We start from the raw sequence: 21,725 nt of genomic DNA, 5'->3' as shown, positions 1-21,725 counted from the left end.
TAGCTAGTGTCTACGGATTTTTATGAAACTTGGATAGGTGAAAATATTATACGTGGGTATGTAAGTAAATATGAGTAACCATAAATTAGGAAAATTCCTGTAAAATTCATGTATATAGCTAATTAGAATCGCAAAGTCTTTTTAACGTTATAATAAACTGATTAATTTGAGGTTAACCTTAAAAACTTTTCAGTATACTTTTCTACTTAATTATAATATTTTGATGAAAGACTAAGTTTGAAACGAAATTCACACTGTTTCTATTGTTAATTTAACAATAACTGTTACATAAGAAAAGCGTCTTACGTCTGTATCTAACTACTTTGGGGTATTATTTGAGAATCTGTTAAAAATTACATGATCTACTTACGTAGAAAACTAATTTATTTTTAATTTAACCTAGTTACAGTCTCCGATTTATTATTTTAACCTACTATGGTAATCTTATTATATACAGACTTTTGCAAAAAGGGTATAAGTACTAAGCCAAAACCTACATGTGCAGTATGGTATATCTAAGCCTAAATTCATTTTCCATTGAAACTTTGTTGGTCACGTGACTTTTTTACTATGGAGAATGTTTTTTTTTCGCGAATTTTAAATTCTGATTTCAGTTTCGGGCTAAGATATACCATGCTGCACATGTAGGTTTTGGCTTAGTCACCCTTTTTGTAACACCCTGTATAAGATCTAGGTATTTTGATATATCTGCGATCTATATCTCTTCTTGTTAGGGTGCCGTACAAATGGGTCACTTTGATCCCTTGAGGCTGTGAATAGCAACCTTGTATATCCTGCAGAATCCTAATCATTGTATTGTCAAACTTACAAACAAAATTAAGTAAATTTTTTGGCAAACTTTTATATCAATGTTCCAAAATCGCATAGTATGTCGTAATGCTGTATAAATTATCTAACATCTCATGATCATGATACACATTACGCAAAATAGTTCTCGCCAAACATACGAGATCCGTTGAAACTTCATTCAGAATATACTGGTTTTTATCTAGACTTGGATTAAGTACTATTTTATGCAAATAGAGAAAGGCGACTAGTTTTTTTTACGAACCAGGATTAAGTACTGATAATTATTTAATTATACTTTTGATATGTGATAAGTATTACAGCTTTTTCACTGTGGGTTTTGCATAAAACCTTAATCAGTAATCGTAAAGTAACCCATAGCATGTAATTTTGATAGCGGCATCAGTAAATCACTAACCCCCTTATTCATAAAAAAGTTACTGGACGGATTAACTATTGAACTGTTTTGTCACTCTCTGTCAAAGAACAAATTGTTCTCTGTTAGAGAGGGACAGAACAGTTCAATAGTTAATCCGTCCAGTAACTTTTTTATGAATAAGGGGGTTAAATCTGTATGGCTAGTAAAAAAAACCTCCAATCTTCTACCATAGAATAACAAGAATTTACTTATGGATGCAATAAAATATTGAGTCTTGAGTATCGAGTACTCATTATTCTATGCTTGTACCCATTGCAAAGCTACCGTTTTTGGACTCTAGATACCAAGCTGACCTAACTCAAACTGTGACGTAATGATAAACAAAGCTCAAAATGTACACAACTAACCATAACCTATTGTTTACCGTGATATCAGACAAAATAATTAGACACATAATTTAAGGATCCGCGTTTAAGCAATCAAAAGTTAAGTTCTAGGTGCTATTTTTCTGTGAAAGTAACAAATGACAATCAGGAAAGAAGAAATGATATATCGTTTCCTAAATATGAGTAATTAAAGCATATTATAAAGTTTATTTATCTTATTCCTTAAATGATGTCCATCTTAGCGTATAATGTACAGCCAGCACATACAAGCAGGAGGTGACTGTGCAAAAAATATATTAAAAAGAAAACAAATACAAATACAAATACAAATACAAATACAAATACAAATCGTTTATTTGGTGCTAAGTAAAGGTTCACACAAATGCATCTTATCTCTAGTCCCTACACTAGGATTCCCTGTGTTGTAGGGGCTAGCTTTCACTCTTCCACACTATTTTACAAACATTTAAAATATATATTAGAGTGTTACAAGAAAATATATACAATTACAAGTACAGTTAGTCAGAAAGCTAGGAACTAAGTAAAATAAAATATAAACCCGTTTACATTTGAATTGATTATGTATGTGTGTATGTATGTATGTGTGTGTGTGTGTGTGTTTGTGTGTATGTGAGTGTGTGTGTGTGTATGTGAGTGTGTGTGTGTGTGTGTGTGTTTATGAGTGCGTGTGTGTGTATGTGTGTGTGAGTATGTGAGTGTGTGATCACGTTAGTATAATTATGTTGTTGATATGAGTATTAGTAAGATGTTGGTAGGTGGTGTATTGTATGTGTCTGTATTATATACATATATAGATAAGTAAGGAAGTATGGTTAGCTCTGCGAAATAGTCTTGGGATGTTGGAATTAACCACTGATCTGTTTTTATTTCGGTATAAATGACTCAGTTGATTCATAATTGAGTCCAAGAAGCCAAGTGCATATTTTATTCTTACAAATGAATCTAGTCGAATTGACTATATCTATTAGATTATGTAGTTTTGTGTAAATGTAAGGTCCCATGTAGTTAAAGCATCTTTTCCCAAATTTTAGTTTGATAGCCGGTAGGGTCCATTTTAAACATCTTTGTGGACGATGTAGTTGCGGTAAGGTCAGTAAAGCTGCTTTATGGAATCTTAGCGCCGTGGCTAGTATAAATAGTCGACGAATGCTAAGAACCTTTGTTTCATTATAGAGGGCATCAGTGCGATACTGCCTGGGTTTCTTGTAAGAGACTTTAAGTAAAGCTCGTTGTGCGCGCTCAACTTTAAGTAGGCGCGATTTACATCCCGAACCCCAAGTAGTTATGCAGTAGTTGAATATTGATTGAGCTAGTGAGTAATAAATAGTTTTAATAATTGCTTCTGTAGCTATGTCCCTTAGCCGTCTAAATATATGCAACAGCTTCCTTGTACGGGATGAAACTGAGTCTATTTGCATAGCCCATGATAGGGAACTGTCAAGGAAAACGCCAAGGTATTTGATGCTATGGACACGTTGGAAGGAAGGACAGTTACATAAAAGGTCGTTTTCACAAGTATGTAAGCGAATTGCAAACAATGAGTGAGGGGCAGTACGCCTGGAGACACAGAATTCGATCACCTGTGTTTTGTCGGCGTTTAATGTGAGTAGATTGTGTGTAAGCCATACATTCACTCGGTCAATTCCAGTTTGAGCTGCAGAATAAGCCTCTTCCCAACTTTTACCACGGAATACAATCGCCGTATCATCAGCAAAGGTGAAGAGCTTTGCATTGGATAGGTTTATTGAGCAAAGATCATTAATGTAGAGTAGAAAGAGAGTAGGACCAAGCACACTGCCCTGAGGCACGCCAAAACCTATCGTTCTACTGTCACTGTAGTGCTCGCCAACCCGTAATCTTTGTTCACGTTCACTAAGGTAAGAGGTAAACCAGTCCAATGCAATACCGCGAATTCCATAGCATTCCATTTTTTTTAAAAGAATTGGACGTGAAACTGTGTCGAATGCTTTCGCAAAATCGAGGAATACACCTACGCACATATCACCAGTATCGAGTTTGGTCACGATGTGATCTACAAGATTTGTTACTGCATCTTCAGTTGATCTATTGTTGCGGAATCCGTATTGGTTATCAGACAATAGGCCCATACTTTCAAGATATGCTAGCAGTCTTTTGTTAACAACCTTTTCTAGGATCTTTGATATGGATGTTAATAGCGATATGGGTCGATAGTTACTGGGCATTGAAGAAGTTCCAGATTTGTGAATAGGACAGATATTTGCAATCTTAAGTCCATGTGGAACTTTTCCAGCAGAAATACTGAGATTGCAGACGTAAGTCAATAGAGGAACCAGTATATGTTTAGAAAGCTTCAGCACTTTGTTGGGAATTCCGTCCCAACCAGGAGCAGATTCTGTTTTTAGAGCAGATATAATTTTATCTATTTCAGTCATGTCGCATGGGGAAAGAAAAAACGAGTCTTTGGGTTTGTTAAATTGATCGGGAATTTTTACCATTAGTGATAATTCACTCTCGGTTTTATTAAGTCGCGTTAGTGTTTGTTTGGCGAGACATTCCCCAACCGTTGAAAAATATACGTTAGCATTGTTAAGCGAGTCAACTGCATTTGATTTAGTTTTTAATAGGTCTAAGTTGTTGTTCGAATTTTTATTTGTTAAGTTGCATATATTTTTAATAGTTGACCATGTTTTTTTGTTGTTACCTTTGCAATTTTCTAATAAGTTTCTTTCATACTCAGTTTTTAAATTTTGAATAGTATTGTTACAATAGTTTCTGTATAATTTATAGCGTTCTTGAATGTCCGGGTTAGATTTATTCACTTTTTTATTTGCTTCTAGATGCAATCGATCGCGACGTCGGATACACTTCATGAGGTTTTTTTGTAATCCAAGGTTTCCTTATAGCCTGTGAGTTTTTAATATGCTGAGTTGTAGAATGATGTTTTATTTTGTCACTTAGGTTATTGGTTATATAGATCGTAGCTTCAGTAACATCCGTTAAAGTGTAAATACTAGACCAATCTGTATCCTCTATGTCCTTAATTAAATTATTGTAGTCGATTACTGTTTTATAGATAACTGTATCCTTGATATTGTTGGTTGACAATGGCGTGTCAAGTTCAACGCCAATAATAACTGTGTCATGATCAGTTATTGCTGTTTCACAGACTATGACTTTCGTAGATTTCTTTGTTTTAATTATGGCATGATCTAGACAAGTACGACCATGAGTAGGATAAAAATGACCGGGGTAGAAGCCGTAATGATTCAAAATATCAAGATAGTCATTAGCGCGGTTATCAGTAGTACCTTCCACGATATCTATGTTTATGTCACCTACAACGATACATGCCTCTGAAGTACAGTTTTGAATAACGGTTTCTAAAGATGAGCAAAAGTTGTCAATTTTTTTATAGGAAGGAGATCTGTATAGTGCTATAATATTAAGTTTTTTCCCAACCTCAATGGTTAGGCAGTTTGATTCTTTGAAAAGTGGCTCCTTTATAGTAATGTTCCGATCACTTCGGCTAAAAACTACTATACCATCGTTTTGATTCAAGTAGTTTTGCGAGTAATGGCTATTATAGTTCGGGAGAGTGAATTTTGCAGTAGCTTCGTTGAGTCTACATTCAGTAAGAATAATAATGTGTGGTAGGAAATGTAGTCTTGATAAGAACACGATAAAGGCATCAATATTTTTGGAGATACTGCGAATGTTTTGACTAATAATAGTGATTTGAGAATCAGTGTTACCTAAGTCTGATTTACATTTCTCCGGGGAGTTATGCTTTGTACTAAAGTTAATGTTGGTATTGTCAATATCATTTATAATTGTTAGGTCACAGTCCATTGTTTGATAAAATAATGTTATTGGAGCAGAAGTAGGTGTGGAAACGAGATGTTTCATAGTAGTTCGTTATGTGTGCGTATACTGTGTATTGGGATGAGTATTTGTGTTGTGGTTGTGGTAAAGTGTGTTTGTGGTTATGTGTGGTGTGTGATAATGGGTCGATCTGTAGTATTGTGTGATGGGTTTTTGGTATTTGTATTTTTTTAACATTACGATTATGATTTAGTCTAACATTCAAGGTAGTTTTTATAATTTTATGAAAGCATGCAGTAGATAAAAATAAGAAACAAAAAGATAAAAATAATGACAAGTATGACATAAAGGTATTATTAAATAGTCATTTACTTTTGATGAGATTGTTGAGCTCCGACTCGTGTTCAATGCGTATTTGGGGCATATTCTCCGATTTCCGCAGGAATACCGTTCCCCGAGAAGTCCAGCAAAAGGAGTAACCATTGGCCTTTGAAAATTCACGGGCTATATAGAATAGCTTCTGTGTTCGGGGCGTCAGGGATTCGGAGACAAACACCGGCTTTTTTTCCTTAAAGTTCAGATGCCCAGTGTTAAGTTTTTCATGAACGGTCTTGCCTTTATTGAATCTTTTTGCTGAAGCGACAATTTTTTCTTTGGTTAAAGTTGAACAGAACAATTTTTTCTTTGGTTAAAGTTGAACAAAACATATTATGATTTAAAAAACAGATTTATCTCTTTACTCATGGTCACTGCAATCGCCCCTAGAAGGGACCATAGATCGCCCCTGGACTCAAAGAGTCATTCTAAAAATTATATTTTTAAAAGTTATAAATAAACAGTTTTATTTATATTCTAAAAAGTATATCACGATGATAAAAAGTTTTTGGTAAATTAACCACGAACGAAGGTTTTGAAACTTACTGTTTTTCTTATTAAGTAAGTATATTTTTATGTTTTTTGGTACAAGTAATAAAAACTGCATACAAAGAATATTCACGAATTGTGGAAATAATCAATTAATTTGCTGAAATTTTAGAAAATTTTAACATTGTTATCCATTCACACACACATTAAAATAAAAATACATAACTTAAATACTAACACATATGTACAAAAATGGCGGCCTTATCGCTTCAAGCGATTTTTTCAAGACAACCTTAGGCCATAACCATATACCTAATTATTTATCTGGAATATTTATATGTTGACGGTACCATAATAATTTGAATTGCACGCTTGCTGAACCACTTTCGCTTTAAACAGATAACACTGCAAATTCAGAACTAAATGTGCAAAAAACGTTTTCGTAAATCAAATAGGACTCAACTACTTACATATCTCATATGTAAATGTACCTTGGGAGGCCTTTGCCTTTGAGAAAATAAGTATTATAGTATAATAGTAAAAATTTAAAACGCGACGTAGACTGTGACATGTGGGACGTGTATTAAACGAGTTTATCTACGGCGATAAAGATGCCATACCACCCGGGCGGAGATATACCGAGTCGCATAGTTACCAATAATAATAAGCTATATTTCTTAGGTGTGAATCGTATGATTGAATAGTAGGTACCTATCTTACGTTCCCCTTATACTAAATCCAACATACAATATTTATTAAAGTATTCATATAAATTATTAATAATGATTTAATATTTATTCCAAAAAGTCGATAATATATGTTTAGCAACCTATCACGTGAGTACAAATGTGCTGCGAAAAGTGGGTGGCTCGCTTGTGAGCCACCTCAGTCTACCTTTTCGGGGATTACAGTCGTGAGTGTATATGCATATGTATGTATGTATTCATAGAAACAAACATATTAAAATAAAATAATTTATTGCTATTCCAAATTACATTCAGAGCATGTAAAGTGAAATTCTTTTGGTTACTTAAACATTCGTTGTTTAGTGAAATAAATCATGCAATGTTGTAATACTGAGACTAACTCACTGAATTAATGGTAGCTTTAGTAACTAGATAGATGCTCGAAGTAACTAAATAGTTTTAATCTCTAATCCACATTTATGCAACTAAAATAAGCCTAGTTCGAGGTGAAAGGCTGAAATTAACTAGTGTTAATATTGTTATTGACATTTAAAACATTGATCAATCTACATTTCCCATAAGCCACCATAGCTCTGGAAATTTTTAAGCTAAGTAAGTGTGTCAACAATAATTTCAAAGCAACGAAATCCAAAAAATCTATTAAGTCAAAATTTTCATACAAAACAATTCAACGGGGTTATTGAACTTTTTTTTAACCTTAAGCAATATAATTATACTTTTTCGGAATTACTAGTTTGGTTTAGTGGAACGCACTACTTTGAATGCATTTATACATATTATGAAAGGTAAAATATTAAATAAAACACACAAACTAGCGACACCTAGAATAAAGAGATTGCGCTTAAGATAGTATTCTTAGTTCCGTTTAGCGCAATGACAATTAACTCAAGTTATTTATAATACACTCTATCAATGCCACCTAGCGGAGATCCTCAACATTACATGCACAGAGAGAGCCCAGTTACGACCAATTGACCAGTTTCTAAGAACCATTGCTCATTGAGACAACAGAAGATGTGCAATGTGCATGCGCATTTGCTAAGAGTTAGTCTACTCATTGTGGCGTGTCTTTTAGAGCTACCCCCGACAAAAAAAAGGTGTTATAACTACTATAAGTGATATAAGTAAAGTACATCTGTAACTTTCATATATCTTTTTCAACTGACTAGACAGATATTTGGTATAACACAATAATAACTCAAAAAGGAAATAGTGCTAAGGACCCAAGTTTTACAATGGATGATTGGAAGCCTTCTCTATCAAAAATAATCATCCGAATAAAAGTATCGCAGGCGGGGACCAACAGAGGGTTCATTCACTATTTAGCTGAATGTTACTTAAATTGGTTTTACCTTGTGTGGCGGTCAAGTTGGTCCTTGCCAGTGATACTTTCCATTAACATTGGGGCTTTTCTCATCCTTTTAGCAGTCGGGTTTTTTGTTTGTTATAATATTATATATTTTTTTGTTTAAAGCATTCAAGACAAGCTACAGTGATCGGCAGCAGGCTCGAGGCGTGCGTGGACGCACTAATTACGGACTAACACCAATTAATGCAATCAAATGGGTAGTTTTAGGTATTTCTGTGCCATCACTGTGTTAATTACGCTCACTAGTGACTGATGGGTGGAAAGGAAAAGTCTATTGGTTTGGTAAGATCGCCTTTCCCACGTGGCTTACTTACTATTGTGATCATAAATTTTGTAATATCAAACTGAAACTCTAATGTGTTTTCTCATGGAACAAATTACATAATTATAATAGGTATGCATAAAATATATAAAATTCTTGTTTTCCCCGGTTACCCTGGTTTTTCACCCTGCTATGCAAAGCAAATTTGCCGGTATATAAGCATCAGCTAATAACCATCCACTGCACGGCTAGTATGGCCATAATAAGACAACATGTGAAGTGACTGATTAAATTGAGTCACTTTTTGATATCAGTCTTAAATGTTAGCATAGGGTGTACATGGGACTCGTTTTATTTATGTGATTTGGCATTAGTCCCAGTGACACTGTAACTTTTCTGCTCTGTGCAAATAAGTTTTTCAAATGTTATTTTTTTCCGAAAATCTCTCATTTGTGGTAGTTGTTTGTATTGTCTATGGTTTTTTGACAATTAAAATGTCACCAAACGTCAAACTTGAAGATAATTTTGACTCTTTGGTGCTTTCGAGAGTTTCGAGTGTATTATTTTGGTAATATTACTTTGCTTTGCGCTACCCCATGGATTCATATTGGCTCATTAAACTACTTTATTGAGTTTCTTGGACATCGTCTCATCAAATGATATACGACCAAGCACGCTCAGATTCCTTGGCAGCTCCTGCTATCGGCAGCCGTCGATGCATCGGATCCCTGAGACTAAGAACAAAAACAGCATGCCACCTGACTGATGACCCACCCACTTTCTACCCGGACCCAGGAGCTAGAAGGCCTTGAGAAAAAAGCCCGGGCAGGATCCTGACGGGCGCAGAATATCATCTTCGATGCTTGTCCCACGGCCTGACTGAATAATATTTATATAATCAATGGAAGGAAAAAAACAGTAGGTAAGTGCCAGTACCCGTGACATGTTATTATAATTGGGCATATGCACACAAAACAATTCAAAAAACTTTTTTCACATGGCACTACTTGGTCGGCTAGGCCTAAACCCTTCCTTCATTGGAAGGAAACCCCTACCCCAGCAGTGGGGACGTGATGGGTTATGACGATGATGAAGAGGACAATAGGAGTCATAATATTAGTTCATAAGTATAACTAAAATCTAATGAAACATTTTTGTTTGTTACAGAACATTGAAATTGGCTTGTAGGTCAAAACCGGTCAGAAATTGATGCCCTAGACACGGTTGGAGAGCTCTTGTTGGCAGAAACCACCTGAATGGTGAATGGTGATGCTGAATGATGGTCAGATGACATTAGCAACCTTGTGGTGAAACAATGAACTGGAGCGGCACCGAACTGAAAAAGTTGAAAAACTTGGCATACATACTATGAGACCCATTTGATGACTGATATAAGCAAAGTTCAGACTGATTATTGTGATAGTTGATAACTAAGAATACCTAATATGCTTTTATGGTGTGTGAAATAGTATACTTTTTATAATTTATTAATTAAAAGTTTAATAAATGTTTTACTTACCTAAAGAAAATATTATATTTTTATAACCATTTAAAATAGTTGTAAGTACATGCTAGCATACCCACTTATTTTTTATAGTTAGTGTGTAGTTGATAAATAATAAAGCCTGACTAGGGTTTGTCACTGTAGTGAAAGGATTAGTCGCTGACTACCCGGTGTGCCGGATGTATTCAATGTACAGTTTATATGATTTACACTTCATGAACTCCACATTTAGCATTCAAACTATTCAATTAGCCACTTCATCTCAGTTAGTGTGTTGTTCACGTGTTGTTGATAAATCATAAAGCCTGACTAGGGTTTGTCGCTGTGGTGAAGGATTAGAATCATTAGAATGAGTCGCTGACTGCCCGGTGTGCCAGATGTATTCAATGTACAGTTTATATTATTTACATTTCGTGAACTCTATATTTAGCATTCAAACTATTCAATTAGCCACTTCATTACCTACATACTTTGACGTGAATAGGCAAACTTAAAGTATAAGTATGGGAGACAACTGAAAATCTGTGGTTTGTTCCTAAGGGCAAACATATGCGCTGAGTTGCTTCCCTTTTGGTCTGCTTCAACACACACTTTTCGCCTCTTAATTTAAGTGTACAAATGTTTAAGTGGAACAAATTAATGTCTATCTAACTTATTAGCACATGTCAGCGACAGGATTTGAATCCACATCTCTTCCGTGAGGGGCGGGCGCTTACCCGTCTGAGCTAACACCGCTACATATAAGTAATATGATATATAATTTTAGTCAAATAAAAAGAGGATGTGTGTTTTGACAAATGTTGTTTTTAAAGCATTTTCAACGGGTTATTAGAGTCCCGGATCATCCTCCCTATAAGTATTATAGTAATTTTCCTTTCCTGCATCTCTTCTTGTAGAGCAAGGATGAAATTAACAAAAACTAAACAAATAATAATTTGTGTCACATGTTATCACCACCTTCGAATTTGAGTGATAAAATGCTACCTAAACAAATGTCAAACTGAGACATGTGCGGACAAATTGGTACACCCATGTTAGGAAATAAGACAAATCTTCCAATCTCGCTGTCAAAATTGTAACTCACATCTTGTAGTGATTATTTCGTGTTGGCCATGTTAGCGTTTGTGAGGACAACTGGTATCACACAATTTGTTGCAACTAGCTGTCATTTATATCTTGTCGCAGCCATACTGTGCTACGCGTGCTGCTGGGCATAGGCCTCTCCCAAGGAGCCACAACACTCGGTCCTCGGTCTTCCTTATCCAGCCACTACCGGCTACCGGCCTAAGGCCTGTTTGCCGGTAAATAATAAAATATTAAATATCTTCAAATGCTTAACATCAATTGGCCATGTTACATAAAATGTCATAATTATTAAATAATGGTCTTTATGACTTTCCTTCTTTAATTGAACATTACCATAACTGAATATTTATTAATGCAAGTTAAATTAAAATTTATTTCTTTTGAGCGACAACGAACATGTTAATAAATAAAGTACAGACCCCATTACATTATTATAAAATTTATAATTTAAAAAAGTAGGTAGGTATTACACTTTTAATAATTGTAAATTAATTATTTATCCGCTGTAAAATTGTTTGTCACATTACAATATATACAATACACGACAGGACATTTTTTTCTTAGAATTTGTATAATTTACAAATCCGTAAAAAAATAAAAATTAGATAAATATAAATTTAACTTAATTAAAAAAAACAAACATAAATAAAAAATACAAACATATTGTTGTAGCACGTGTGCGCCTGCGCAGCCGGCTGTGGCTTCCGGCGGAAGTGCTCGAGCAGCCATATTAGCACAACTGTCACCGCCACGAACCACATCCTGTCAGGACTTCATGTAGTCAACTTCACTTCAGTCTGTACTTAGGTTTTACAGAAGTTTAATTGTATTGCTTATCGTTAAAAATTTAATTTAATAACAGTTTTAAATATAGTTTTTTTAGTATTTTATCACTATTTTTAATTAAATTACTTTTATTACTATGTTTTTTGGTTTATACTAAACCATTTAGTCACTATTTTATAGCAGGTCCTTATACTTCTCACTTTAAAAACGTCTTATTATAGTACGTCTAGACACATTTTCACACCACTTTCAGTTTCAATCTAGCAGTCCTAACCCACAACTGTCACTTTCCACTAAAATTTTCCGCAAATATTATTATCTATTATCGTTTATATTTTTACATCAATATTGTTTACTGTAACAATCACGGTGCACGTAAAATCAGTTGAGTCAAGGCGTCACAAATAAACAAACGGTATGTCACTATGTATGTGAAAGCTGAATACATGCTGCGCCGGAGTTGCTACGCGCTGCGGGTTGTGCCCGTCGGACGAAGACTTTGATCCCTCATTCAGATTTTATTAATAAAGTAGAATAGGAACAATTTAACACATCGTATGATCATCGTTTTTGGAAAAAATATACTCGGTTACTCCACCGATTAGTTAAACCGTTACCGTTAGATTAAATATGATCTAGTTCAATTACCGTTATTTTGATAAAATTGAATTTACTTAATACGCATAATTATTATTTCAAATTGCATGTAGGATCTCTCTTTTTATTTCAGCTTATCTTACCCTACGTATAATATTACAAACATGAAAGTTTTGTAGTATTTTTCATGGTGAAAGAGTATTTGTTTTAGGCAAAAACGACTGAATATTTTCATAGAATTTCGAAAGCAGCTAGCTGGATTAGTAATAACAGTTATATCATAAAACAATTTATTTATATAGACAGAAATAGCTTTTTATCGGAACGGAGAGCTAGTTTGTAAAAATTTACGTTCATCAGAATTGTTATATTTATACGATGAATAAAAACATTTGACTTTGACTTTTCTATAGGTCCAATCTTCATGTCCGCGATAGCTCTGTTCAATTAGATCTTCAGTAGTATTTAATATTCAATGAATGGCGGTGCTAGTGGGAGGAGAGCTGTGAGAAAGAGGCTGCGAAAACGTGAGGAAAAGAAAATATGTGACCTCTTTCGAGTGATAAGTTATAGATAACTTTTTGCTCTACAATACAATAAAAAGTTAGGTATTTTTATACAGGGTGTTGCAAAATTGGTATACTAAGCCGAAACCTACATGTGCAGCAAGTTATATATCTAAGCCCGAAACTGAAATCAGAATTTGGAAATTCGCGAAAAAAAATAATTTTTTCCATAGTAAAAGTGACCAACAAAGTTTCGATGGAAAATGAAAAAAAAATACCCTTTTTACAACATCCTGTATTTCACATTAATTCTATGTTTTATCCTGTAGGTAAACTTAGTGATACCTAGTTATTCACAACTTCACATTTGCACTTTTGCCAATATATATCTGAGATAAATAAACTTCATATAGTAGAGATCTTTTTAAACAGAAAGTTGAAGGAAGGTATATCATGATCACAATCTTATAATTTCATAATCACGTACACTTATTAGTAAAAGAACATAGGCAGTTTACAGATACCGGAGACACGTTACACCGGTCACACAACTTTCGATTTTTAAAGATATTTATGGGCTTATAACAACTGTTATTTTTAGATTATCTCAACGGTATTATATCACGTTGTTACATGATAGGTAATCTTGTTGAAGTGTCGACTGAGTCACGGATCACGAAAACTAGAATCTCGTTTTAAGTAGATTAACAGAATCTTGTCAATTCGGCACGAGTTTGCCTATTGACATGTGATATCAAAGATATTTTAATAATAACCAGATGGAGTGTTAGTGCAAAAGAAACGTCTCTGCGAATAACACCCCACTAAGTAATTTTTTGTAATTCGTTCGGTTAGAAGATTTTTTATCTTGTTCGCATATGTTTAATCTAGTTTATTACAGTCAGCTTCATAATTATGTAGTTTTCATCGTAAACATTTAACTCGGAAGTGCTTTAAAGTTTTAAAACGTACCTAATATTTACAGATCAAAATTATAAGGTACAAGCAATTAAAGTCTTATAAATATTAGAAAATAAGAAACCAGAAGAAAAGTGGCCACCTCCATAAATATAATAAATAATTTACTGTTAACATAACTCCAATAGCTTCATAATTATCCGCACAATTATTACTAGTAATTAAAGGCAAGTGTAATTTCACTTCGATTTCTTAACTTAATAACTAAACTTAGGCACAAAATTCCGGTCCTAGGTTCATAGTATATCCACTTTCACACGTACGGACTTTCATTATTGAAATAATCATTCATTTAACTGGAATACTTGAGTTTAGTACTTACTTCATATTTAATTACTATTATGTACCTAATATTTATATATCTAAGTACATTTTATATATTTTCGCATATAGTTTTTAAAAACATTCGTAAATTGCTAATTTTACATGTGTTTTGTTTCAAAAAGTCTGTTATTTCTTACTTAGTTATTAATAAATTTAAATTGTGTTAAGTAAAATAATTTAATCAAAATCATAGCAAATATGACTCATCTAACTATACTAGCTCCACCTATGGGCAAATAGCGGAACTTTTCTATTGTTCAGTAGCAAACAATGCACATTATGAGCGCGCGCAAGTAACAATGACCTACTACGGTAGATCTCGTAGCTCGTAGCGCGAAAATGTTTTGTTTTTCCTCGTAGCCGCTAGGTGGCAACGTATGTCGCGCCAGAATACTCTTATATAGCATTATGTGTATTTTAATTCTGACCCATTTAAATGTGCAGTATATGAAATCAAACTCTACATATAAGAATATTGTAAAACATATAGGTAAATTAGTATAAGTAGATAAGGTACCTATATTTAAACTTCTCATTACATATAAACCTGAATAAAATGCCCAGAATATTGTTACTAACACAATTAGGCCTAAGTTGTCCATTTAAATAAATAAATAATAAGTATACAAATTTTAAATATACAGCTTTTGATTCACTGAGCAATATACCACTTTTCCTGTAACCTTTTTCTATTAGATTCTAGGTCATCGTCTTGTTACTTTCAGAAATATTAATAATTGTGATGGAAAGAGGGTAAAACTTTCAGTGCAATTCAATATTGCGTCGTTATTTATGGACATCTTTTGTAAGTATTTCATCCATAACGTCTGTTTACGTTACGTTACGTGTCTCTAGGTTTTTTTTGGTACGGCTACCGAAATAATTTATGTAATGCCATAGAAATTAAAGAGTACCTATATTACTAATTAACGAAGAAGAATTAAACAAATGAGTCGTATCGATGTTTAACGAAGTCGTCAACTGTTAATTTTGCTGTCAATTAAATGTTTTCGATCCGCCGCTCTCAAATAACAACACGACAAAATAGGAAAGCTCTCATTTATATAAATTACTCACTAAAAGTAACACACACCGCCCCGCCCAATGGCACTCTTGAACAAGCACTAGGTATTAATGTCTGGCACTAGAAATGGTTCTTAAACTATGGATTAATCTCTAAATTATGTGATCAATTAGGTTTTTTGAGGTTACGGGGTGCGGGAGCCTCCAGAGTGACGGGTAAATGGTACTTGGTTGTTGCAAAAAGGGTATGTCTACTTAGCCGAAAGGAGGTCATTCTAAACAACATTTGTTATATGAGTTCGAAAATTTACGAAAAAAGTATTTAGTTTTATTACTATAAAGAAGAAATATTTTTTTCGCTAATTTCCAAAACCATCAAAAGATGTTACAAATGCCTCCCTGTGTCAGCCGGTTTAGTATACTCTTTTTGAGACACCCTGTATAAGTCCAGTGAACACTGGGCAGTAGCGACTTACAACTCATCTGACAGGCTATAATCCTTTCAATATGGTGATGCTGACCAACAAGACATGTTCAGTAAGTTGGGTACATTGACCTGCCTTGGGAGCGAGCTCACTGATAACTTTCCACCCTGTGTGTGTGTGTGTGTGTGTGTGTGTGAGCAGACACGGAGCATGCACAGACCTACATACTATTAGAAAGAAACAAGTTTTTAACATTATTGCAATACTCTACAAGTCATATGCTAAAAATAATTGTAGCTTTCTCTAACATCTTGAAAGAAATGGACTAGGTATTAACTATTTATTTATTAAGAGTTACAGTTTATAATTGTACATTTGAAAGTTCAATACTCGAAGTTTACTGATTAACATTTGATATATATCATACGTACCTAAATAAAATTATGCAATATATTATTATACCTATAAGATTATTTCAATATTCAATACTATAATAAATTACTTTTACCTTAATGTACATCAGTTTTCACAACATTAACTGCTGAATAGATAACGATAGCTGATGTATTTTGGCAATACATTCTTACTATATAAAGTACCATCGGGAATTTAGAAACAAACACTGTATTAAAATAATAGGTAACAGTTAAAACAATAAAAAACAACATTACTTACTAGGTTAAGTACTAAACTGAGTTAATGATCGCAACGACCTTTTAATAACTGTTACAAATATGCATTTCAACTGAAATTACGATCCGTTGTTACTCGTACATAAAAACTAAAAATTCATATTTTACGTACCATTCATTTACTACGTTATTATAACACTGATTGGCGCTGTATACCTACCTATCGCAAACTTGTTTTGACAATGTATTTAATTTGACACAAATTAATTTGTATCCATATCGTGCTACACAATCGTGCTATGTAACTAATTTAATCTAGATATAAACAAAAATAACAAACAAACACTCACACCTTATACTTGTAATGTACTCCCTTGCGGGGTAGGCAGAGGTGCATTGCTGCACCCACTTTTCGCCAGTGTTATGTTAGCCCCAATAATGTTATAGGGGGCGGGCCTATTGCCATTTTACGGGAATATCCAAGACCCAAGAACAAATATCTGCCCCAGCCGGGAATCGAACCCGGGATCTTCGGCTAAACTAACCACTACGTCATCTGGATATGTCATGAGAAGAGGACATTATTATGCTACTAAGAAAATTTTGGAAATGAAACCTATGCTTTCATCATAAGAGAGGAAGACCAAGAAAGACGTGACAGGATTGCATGAATGAAAATATGATAGGAGTATATGAAATGAGAGTGTGATAGAGGATAGGGTAAAATAAATAAAAATCTATTCTTCTCCAAAGACAACGGAGGGTACTAAGTAAAAAAAATACGTTCATCTGAAATAAAAAAATAAAAACGATTTATACGACGAATATAATCATTTCTTTGATGATTTGATTATAAAATCAAAAGTAAGTTGAAGTCCTACTCTTTTTGCATGAAAAATATGTTACCTAGAGTAACACTTAAGAGTGTTATTATAACTGCTACTGTCTGTAAAACCCATAAAAACCCTCCATAGATACGCTTTAACGCACATTACTTATTGAATATATGTAGAAATGCAAGTAGTCTATAACACACACGAGCCTATGCTTTTTTTAAAGTTTATTGATCGAAAACGTATCGAATCTTCGCCGCGTAAATAAATGAGTATGGGTTCCGTAGGCACGTCTTAATAGGGTGTGGTGGTGCTACTTAACTTAAACGTGTATAAAGTGAAGTACTTCTACATAATAAGATTAATTAGGTATTATGGTTCTACCTTTTTTGGCATAAGATTTATTTGCCTAATCTCGTATTGCATAGTAACGTTTGGTCAAAGTCTCGTTACGCCGAAAATCGTATGGCATAAATCTCGTTTAGTAAAAAGTTATTTCGCATAACATTGTTTAGCCTAATAATGGTATTGCCAAATCTTGAATAGCCTAATAATGCTATGGCATAGGTTTATACAAAGTAATAATATTCGTTTGGCTTTAACTTTGACGGAGCGTCTCCCTACATAGCGCAAACTGGTGCCTTTTATTGTTTTCGCTGTTTGGAAAACGCTCCGCTCCGCTTCGCTGCGCTCCGCTTTCGTTTTGATGAACATGTGCACCTAACACGCTCCTTCTCGCTTTGCTCGTCGTCGCACCTATTTTTAAGTTTCGATCTCATGGGGTTTGTAATAATTATATTGGTCTTTAACTTTCGATCATACAATATCGTGATTTTCGGGATGTAGGAGAAAAATACCACAATTTGTACATTTACTACATACTTAATATATTATTTATTAAGATAACATTAGGAGAAACAAGATTATACATAGGTATAGACGAACATAAATTTGAGCAAACGAAACTTAGGTGTTTAAAGATTGTGCCTAAAGAGTTTTAGACGAAACGAGCCTTATGCCACATAAGTCTTGGCAAAGTGATGGTTCGGCCAAAAAAGTTTAGACCATACGAGTTATGCGAAATGAGTTTTGGTCAATAAAGATTATGCGAGATGAGCGGAACCCAGGTATTATATTTATCGTGTACTGGGTACCTATGCCTTTCTATTTTTAAACCTTTCAATGGTGATGAACCTTTCAGTAGATGTAAGTAATACACTTATATTTTAAATAGCACCGTTATTTATTATTAATTTTGTTACAAGTTTCTGGCACATCTAGATAGTATCAAAGAAGGTTATTATCATCATCATCATCATGATCAGCCTATTGCAGTCCACTGCTGGACGTAGGCCTCTCCCAAAGCACGCCACTGGATGCGATCTTTAGCTTTCCGCATCCAATCATAACCAGCCACCTTTCGCTAGTCGTCACCCCATCTTTCTAAAGAAGGTTAGCTTTAAACAAATAAAACTGCCAAGAATTGAATGCGGATTGGAAAGATCAGCAGCCTACAGCAGCTCCAAATATTACTTCATGAAAACAATATTTACATGTTAACTTTATGAGTTCTCTGCAGCTACATAAATGATAGCAATAAAGAAGTATGCACATCATCATCACAACCCATCACATCCCCACTGTTGCGGCATGGGTCTCCTTCCAATGAAGGAAGGGTTTAGGCCTAGTCCACCACGCTGGCCTTGTGCGGGTTGGTGGACCATAATATACACATGAGTTCTCTTAACATGGTACATTCCATTCTACTACGGATCTCTAAAACCGAGTGATCTAAGCCGTAGTATATCGCGTGTGTGGTATTGATTGAGTCGCGGAAGTTATTATGTAACAGTTCGCTTCATTTCAGAGATATCGGAAACTTACTGATCTCTAAATACAGTCTGTTTTTTAATCTCAGATACAAAAAAATAGAACGCGATTAAATGACGTTTAACCGCGGGACAATCTTCTGTTGATGAACCGTTCAGAATCTGTCAATTTACTATTTGAGATTTAAAAACAGACTTTATGCATTATCCACTTTGTCAAATAAATAGTATATTGAAAATTCTTGGAAATAATGTGATTCCCATACGTCTCACAACCAACAAAGTTTCAAACTCTCGCTTCTTTTCCAATAAAACGTGAATTTTCCAAATCGTAGTCTTGAAGTTACTCAGAAAGGACCCCTTAAGTTCGATACATACTTTCAAGGAAATCCTGTATATGGGTCACATACATCATACATTTTGTGTCTATAGGATAATTATCATGAAGGGACTTTTCTATGTGGTTCTACATTCGATCTTAACAAAGTAAATTCTTCAAAAAAAAAATAGTAATATTCGTACATAAGTACATAGTAAGAAACACTCCTTTCATAAGAGCAATTAAAATGATGATGATCTATGATGATCGCTAGAAGATATTACACAACTTGTGAACCGATAAAAGGTCATATGGGTTATTAGGTAAATTATAATTAGCATACATATCCGAATATTTTATTATGAAGTAATCATAATAACAAGTTATGTGTTTTCGTGGGACTCGGAACTACAAATGATTAATTGGTTTTGGAAGAGAATAACTGTGTCATCAGAATAATTCAGTATCTTTCCAATAGGCTTACAAACCTTTGTAAGATTAAAATATATTATGTTTGGCCTCTACTAAACTAGTTTTTTTCTGCTTTAAACGTAATAAGTTTTGTTTCACGGATCTCGTGAAATTAGCATAAAACTTTTTTTTTTTAAAAAGGTCATGATGCCCGTTCTGGTCGTTCCTGGTTCAGCGCATTTCGTTGGCGATACAGCGCGGTAATGCGGCTGACTTGTTGGGCACTTTCGAGCCAGGAACGATACGGGGCGGCATCTTTGACTAGTCAGACTAAGCTTGAGGCGAATAATTTGAATTTGTAAAATTTTATCTTATAGTTCAGTTTCATCATTTTATTTACTATTAGGTTATGCTTCATTAGTTAAATGTTAATTAGGTAATATTATTATGAATATTTTTTTTGGTGTAATTGAATATTTTTATTGATTGACTTTGGGAGTAACGGTTTTTGTATCTATTGTAGGATTTGTAGGTATAATGCAATGTTATTGCAACTGCAACTGATTCACCCGAAAATACTCTGAATATTGTCCTTTTTACCCGACTGCCGAAGGAGGAGGGTAATGTTTTTTAGAATCAATGTTGTTCCGACCTAACATAAACTTTTTAAAACACGCTGTATATAACTCTATAATAACTAGGTATGATAATATAATATAATAATATAATAACTCTATAATAATAACTATATATGAAGCTGCCGAATGCTCCTTTATGTCTTCAAGTCTTGTTCAATGACCACAGATAAATCGATCTTGCAATGAGTCTGAATACCTGTATGCCTGCATTGCATACCTGCTAGTATAAGAGCTTTTACTATAGCAGAAGAGATTTAGCTGCTGTACAAGAGCTTTAACTTAAATACATTTTATATTACCACAAATCATGAGTTCGGGATATACAGGATGTTGCAAAAAGGGTATGCTATGAAAGGGGGTGACTTGGGGGGATCGTCCTGAACAACTGTTGTTCTACGAGTTTTGCTTACGCTGCCATTATTGAGATACATTTTAATACATAAATAATAAAAAAAGCAACAACCCAGTTAACTAGCCACAAGTTTATAACTTGACTCATTTTGTTTATAATAACCGGAAACTGCTTAAATAAATCAATATCTTAAATAATGTCCTCCTAGCCGAATTTCGACCACGGCGGCCAATCTCATTTGAGATCAGCCATCTACGCAGGAGTAGATTATAGTGCCCAAGTGTGTGCGCAGTACACAGGAGCACTCTCTGTTCCATCACTCTCATAGCCCAATGGGACGGATTGACCGACACGACTGGAGAGAGCTAGGCGCAGGACCGACTGCTTTACATGCCCATCCGACAGCATGGATCGTTTCACTGTTTCGGACATCAGGTGATCAGCCTTCTATGTCCTAACCAAACTTAGAACCACAATTTAGAAACACAAATTGATGGTCCCACCCGGGAATCGAACCCGGGAACTGCCTCTGTGGTCTAGTGGTAGAAGCTTCGCTTCATGACCCAGAGGTCCCGGGTTCGATATCTTAAATACATTCATTTCAATTGCAATACGGATTAAATTTTGCCTAGAGCATTTATTGAATAAAATTAGTAGCGACTCCAAAAATAATTTGATATACCTACTTTCTATGGATAAATCATTACAGCTATGTATTTTCGACCCTAAATAACTGACGCTACGCTACCACTGAAAGATCCAGACAAACAGAAACACAGACACGTTAAACTTATAACACCGTTGTTTTTCTGTCGAAGGTAAAAAACTGACTTTTTAAGGGAGATTATAGAATATATATAATATGATGATGATGTCCTCCACG

At 34.3% G+C, this 21,725-nt stretch overlaps 1 protein-coding gene and 1 long non-coding RNA gene across 3 annotated transcripts in view; one reads left to right on the top strand and one right to left on the bottom strand.

Annotated features, from left to right (window-relative positions):
• LOC105391915 (espin) overlaps positions 1–21,725 on the bottom strand; it is a 105,280-nt gene that overhangs the window by 59,345 nt on the left and 24,210 nt on the right. The gene's annotated exons all lie outside the window — the stretch shown is intronic.
• Positions 9,359–10,123, top strand: LOC125489684. Its single transcript, XR_007267171.1, has 2 exons — positions 9,359–9,521; positions 9,767–10,123. It is a non-coding gene; the product is annotated as an uncharacterized LOC125489684 (long non-coding RNA).

Source organism: Plutella xylostella, chromosome 3 (assembly GCF_932276165.1).
Source record: "Plutella xylostella chromosome 3, ilPluXylo3.1, whole genome shotgun sequence".
Classification (NCBI taxonomy): domain Eukaryota; kingdom Metazoa; phylum Arthropoda; class Insecta; order Lepidoptera; family Plutellidae; genus Plutella; species Plutella xylostella.
This window is presented reverse-complemented; position numbering and strand designations above follow the sequence as displayed.